The following is a 6,326-nucleotide window of genomic DNA, read 5'->3' on the forward strand; positions in this document are numbered from 1 at the left end:
CAGCTGACATGCTGTACCCCAGAGATGGAGGAGCGCCGATCAGCTGCAATCACATTGCACATCAAAAGTGTGCAATGTGATTGCACCTTGTCCACCGTTGATCAAGTGTGATGAAAGTATGTGGTGCTTGCGCGTATTCACGTGCACGTTTCATTTGTTAATACATTTTCAACAAGCTATATAATTTTTTTCCAATGTTTTGCAGTGGGTTCGGGCCCATTGTCTGCAGGAGTGTGGGCCCACTTAAAAGATTCTATATATCTTGTCATTTGGCACGTTTCCTTCTCCAAACCCCACCTGCTCGGGGTCCCAAAACGTGAGCATTTCATGTTTCCTTGACGGGACCAGTTATGCTTAGCTCATACCTTAGGTCAGGGACCAATCACATGGCAGCATTGCATGGACCCCACGTCAATTTGACTGCGGGTCCCACTGAAAATGCTGCAACACTAAAGCTGAACGTATACTGAGTCTGCACCACACGTATCTCCTAGAAGACCACAAAAAAGCATTTCCCATTCCGTGATTAAACACAGTCTTCAAGTTTCAACGGCATTCTATTACGTCTAAAATTTCATTTCATACCTCTCTCTCTCTCTCTCTCTCACAACACACACAGTTTTCTATTGCACTAATATGTTGAATTTTCATAAGGATTCAAGTATTCAATGTGGCGTGCAAAAGTAGAGATATAACACACGAAAGATCCTAATACACAATTCATGCGGGAACCAACAAGCTTTTGATGATTGAAAGAGGTAAAAAGATGATATTTGGGAACATGATGGCACACTGTATCAACTTCGACTTCATCGATAGTGCACCATCACCAAACATCCTGGTTTCTTCGGCGAAAGGACTATCTTGACGGATCGATAACTACGGCGATTCAAGATTCATGGAGAAGCTCCTCTTGCACTGTGCCTCAGCGTTAGAGAATGGCGACTTCACCTTATCCCAGCAGATCATGTGGGTATTGAACAACTATGCTAGCCCTGATGGTGACAGCAACCAAAGGCTCACCTATGCCTTCCTCAAGGCCCTTGTCACTAGGGCAACCAAGTATGGGGGCTTGGAAACACTGACCTCTTATGAACCCTCTAAGCTCTCTGTCATGGACCTAGCCTACTTCATCGACCTAACACCATGGTACAGATTCGGCTTCTGCGTTGCGAACTCAGCAATCTTCGAGGCGGTCAACGACTATACATTGGTTCATATCATAGATTTTGGTATAACCCATTGCATGCAGTACGCAACCCTAATAGACTTATTGTCCAAGAGGCCTGGAGGACCTCCATTGGTCAGGCTCACTGTGTCTAGCTCAAACCTTAGAACACCACCCCTATTGAACACTTCCTATGATGAGCTCGGTCTCCGGTTGGTCAACTTCGCAAGGATGCGCCATGTGCCGTTCGAGTTCAGGGTCATATCCGGAATTCAAAACCTGCTCATGCACCTACGTGCATCAAGGCTTGCTGGAGGGGTGAAGTCTGAAGAAGCACTGATCATAAATTGCCAAATGATGCTGCACTATGTACCGGATGAGACGGCCCAGAAAACAGGTTTTTGCTTCCGAGATGAGTTTCTTAGCATGGTGAGAGAGCTCGAGCCCACCATTTTCATCCTGGTTGATGAAGATGCAGACCTCACCTCCACGGACCCGGTCCAGAGGATGAGATCAGCCATGGAGTACTTCTGGATCCCGCTCGACGCAGTCGAGACAGTTCTGCCTAAAGCAAGTTGGCAGAGGCAGTGGTATGAGTCGGATATCGGATTCAAGATAGAGAATGTTGTGGCTTGTGAAGGGGTACAGAGGGTGGAGCGGCTTGAATCCAGGGCTAGGTGGTTGGAGAGGATGAAGAAGGCCTGCTTTCGCAGAATGCCGGCGAGCAACGACACATTTGCAAGTGCCAAGTGTGTTCTGGCCGACCATGCAGCTGGGTGGGGAGTGAAGATAGAGGAGGAAGGACTTATCCTCACGTGGAAGGGTCACAATGTTGTGTTTGCTACCATCTGGGTGCCTTCTTTTTACTAATGCACATTGTTTCTTGGCCTTTGCATTTGGCTTTGTTTTACCATAATAGAAAATTATTCCTGCAATCAAACTTATATATACTTTGCGTGCGTGTGTGTGACGGTGCCTATACGATGGAGATGATTGGAAACGACCTAGAAACACACCCCAGTATGAATACAACCAAAATATGCTGAATGGGGGTTTTTCATAGATGAATTCAATCTCTTTGAGGTGTTCGTATGTGGGAATTTTAGTGATGTAACAACAGGTAAAAAAATGTAAATTAAAAATATTTGTATCGCGGTTCTACCTTGACCGACTCAACACTCAACTAGGGAATCACCGAGCAGCGAGTAGGGGTTGACACACAACTGCCCCCCACACATTTAGGGGATTAAAATGCGTTCCAAATGAGTTTTTTTTAATAATTGACAACGAGTATGAATCAACAATAAGAGGTTTAACATTCAGCTCCAAATTTGGTCACAAGAGGGCTGGATTGTTTATTAGGACGTTTTACCGAACAGTTGGTGAGCATCGCAACGAACATGGACAGCGTGTTGATTGCTTCAAAATCCACACGAAAACTCGTGAAACAGATTTTTTCTACAACAATGGAATATGCAAGCATAAAATTCGGATACAATCAACAATGCACCTAATTCAAATCTCATTCAATATCAACGCACAATCATGGGAAGGCTAAATAAAAATAAGGCAACAAAAAACGTTATTTCAACGTCATTCCTATCCTAAGCAATTCTAAAATATATATTCACCAGAACACGCATTCAGCACGATTGCTCTTGAAAAACATAACAGTCAGGTAGAATACCTTCAGATTAAGACGTTCATCTGATTAACGCATTCAAGATATAAAAGAAATCAAAACTTAAAAGACACCCAATCAAAAGTTCGCGCCCTGTCAAAAACGAGTAGCTAACAGGTCTTAAACTTAAAAACAACTCTGAAGATAAGATTGCCATCTTCACTGACAAAAGCCCTCTGATTCTGTTTGCTTTTATCACAAATGCACTCGCAACGCTGACCCTTTGTGGTCTGAGAATTTCGAGCCTCTTTTGAAGCGCAGCTAGTGCAATAGGGGTCATGGGTGCTGAAGCAGGGGGAACAAGCGGACTGACGAGGTGGATGGATGGCCTCCGCCACCGGACAGAGGGAAGAGCGTCTCAGAGGGCCAGGATGGCTGCGAGGATTCAAGGATAACCCAAGAACAGGAGCCTGAGTCTTGGCCATGGGCACATGTTGTGTAGAAGGGCCATTTGCAACTGAAGAAATCGGCGGTGGAGGTGGTGAAGGCAAACCTGAAAAATCCTCGGCCGAGGGTGCAGATACCGGCGAGCCGGTACTCCCAACTGTTGGCTCCTATGGGAGGGACTAACAGTGTTAGCCGGTTTCCCCGGTTATTTAACGGACAATTGAATGAACGACCTATTTACGATCGAATCCCTTCGGGGGCAGTGGGCCGGCACGAAGGGGATCTCCTTATCGGCATTCAGGGACGGCTTGTTTTTAGTCAAGGCAAGCTCGGAGGATCAGCTGAAGTTCATCACCCTCAAAGGGGCTTGGAGAGTAGGGATGGCAGTGGACCGGTGGAAAACGGGGTCATGCCCCCGCCTAATCCCATTTGGATCGGAGATGGACATGAAGTGATGAAACAGGAATGAAGGCGGGGATTGAGGTTAAAATCATAACCAGTGTGGAGATGAAGGGGGGATGGATTTACTCTTTTTTTGCCCCGCTCTGCCCGGTCCTCGATACCATTTAGTAAAATAACTAAAATACCTTTAAAAATGGCAGTGAACCGGAGAAAAACCAGCTTAGTTTGGATAGGGAATTGAGGACATGAAAAAATGGAGATGGAGGTTAAAGTCAAAACTCGTGCGAAGATGAAAGCATGAATAGAGGGCAAAATTTTGAGAGGGGGTGGAGGTTTTTACCTTGTCCCCCGCCTCTGCCATCTACATTGGAGAGTTGATGGGCTAACTCACCTGTGGAAGTTGGTGACAGTGATAAGGCAACAATGAAGAGTTTGAACTTAATAAATAGTCCAGCCAATACCGTTAATGCTATTGTGATGAAGAGTCCAGTCTATAATGCTAATGTGAAGAATCCAGATAGGAAGAGTAATGTGAAGAGTTCAAACTCTATGAATAATCCGGATAGCTTTATGAAGAGTTCGGATAATCGGAAGTTAACGAAAAGTGATAAGGTTCATGTTAATATGAACTCTTCGAGAGGAGTTCACGATGTGGAAAATAACGAGACTCCTCATGTGTTGATAACTTGTAAAACATTATATAAAGGCTCAATGGAACCTGCTCAACCACCACGTTGAGTAGAGTCTTACACCGTGGACGTAGGTGTTCATAAACACCGAACTAAGTAAAATTCGTGTTTCTCATTGCTTCTTGCTTTTTTTGTTTTCATGGTATCAGAGCTCGTGGCCTGGTGAGAGATTTTTTTTTTCTTTGCCTTATTGCTCTTATTATTATGGCTGTCACTTGAGTAGAGTCGACCTTTTCGATAAAATACCCATATCATTTTAACCTAAATGTCACTAACTTTATGACAATCAAACTCAACCATAACAATTTTCTGTTATGGCAAACTCAGTTTCTTGGTCTTGTTGAAAGTCAAGACATGGCAGGATTTCTTGACGGAGAATACCCCATGCCATCTCAATCCATGCAGACTCCTACGAGTGCTGCTATGAATCTTGAATAACTGACATAGAGGAAATCAGATCATCTTGTTGCGAGGATGGATTACTGGTACTCTTGCGGAAGAAGTTCTTGGCATCGTTGTTGGTCTTCAAATGTCTCGAGAGGTATGGAATGCCTTAATAACCTTCTTCGCTCATGTTTCTAAAGAGCGAGAATTTCTACTCGTTCAAAAATTGCAACTTCATCGAAAGAATGAAGTGCCAATGGTTGATTATATCAAAAACTTCGAAAATATATGTGATGAGCTGAGTGCCATAGGCAAGCCTATTGAAAATGACACCAAGGTGTTTTGGTTATTGATGGTCTTGGAGTTGGTTATGAATCTTTTGTTACGACCATGCTCAAACTGTCAATCTCGTCGTACAAACAAGTTGTCGGCTTGTTGCAAAGTCATCAAACCAGATGTGATTTATATGAAGGCGTGAATAATCACTCAGCCTTTTTTAATAAAAAAACTGACAATAAAAAAATTTGATTCTTCAATAAATGGCGATAGTTTTCTTCAAAAGGACGCGAGTTTACCCAGGCAGGCCAGACTATAAATTGTGAAAATAATTTCATCCAAAAAAAAAATCTTTCAATGGCCAGATATGAAATCAGGCTCAAGCAAAGAATAAGGAAAATGGTGTGATTTTCCAGATTTGTTCGAAACCAAATCATAGTGCTATAAATTGTTGGCATCGGTTCAATCAGGCCTTTCAGGCTGAAGACGTTCCTCAAGCTTCTGTAGCATTGGAGCTTTCTGACAATGGAGATGATGCGTGGTTTTCAGATATAGGAGCCACTGCTCACGTCGTTTCAGATGCAGGTAAGCTTAACAATCTTTGTAAGTATCATGGGCCAAAAAAATTTATGATTGGTGATGGATCTGGACTTGCTATTACTCACATAGGAACAACCAACTTAAAAGTTGGCAGCAAAAATTTGGTTCTTGAGAATATTCTTGTTGTTCCTGAAATTAAGAAGAGTCTTATCTCCGTTAGTTAGTTAGTTAACTTCTGATATACCTTGTTTATTTGAGTTTTCATTTAATGGTTTCTTGGTGAAGGACAAAACCAGCATCAAAGTGCTAATGAAGGGCAATAGGGTTGGCGGTCTCTACGAAGTCACACCGGAAAACAAGCAGATCTTCTTCTCTACTCATTTTTGGTCTGTTAGCAGGGACGTCTGGCATGCGAGACTCAGACATCCTAATATGCAGCTAGTAGAGTTTTTAATAAAAAATAAGTCCATTGAGGCAACTGCACAGAATAAGTTTTTCTCTCTATGCCCAAGTTGTCAAATGGGCAAAATGTGCAGGCTACCATTTCTTCAAGTTGATGAACATTGCTCTCAGTTGTTTGACAAGGTTCATTGTGATTTGTGGGGACCAACACCAATATTTTCTTTCCAACAGTTTAAATTTTATGTTGTTTTTATTGATGAATATTCTCGATTCACGTGGTTTTATCCATTAAAAGCTAAATCTGAGTTCATAGAAAAATTTATTGAATTTCATAATTTGGTGTTGACTAAATTTAAAAAGAAAATAAAAATCTTTCAAACTGATGAAGGAGGTGAGT

The 6,326-nt window shown here is 42.6% G+C and overlaps 1 pseudogene; it reads left to right on the top strand.

Moving 5' to 3' along the window:
- The first annotated feature begins 898 nt into the window (after positions 1-898).
- LOC149837234 (scarecrow-like protein 32 pseudogene) lies at positions 899-2,038 on the top strand (annotated as a pseudogene).
- Positions 2,039-6,326: the final 4,288 nt, after the last annotated feature.

The sequence above is a fragment of the Nuphar pumila genome, chromosome 5, assembly GCF_984573655.1.
Source record: "Nuphar pumila chromosome 5, dmNupPumi1.hap1.1, whole genome shotgun sequence".
Classification (NCBI taxonomy): domain Eukaryota; kingdom Viridiplantae; phylum Streptophyta; class Magnoliopsida; order Nymphaeales; family Nymphaeaceae; genus Nuphar; species Nuphar pumila.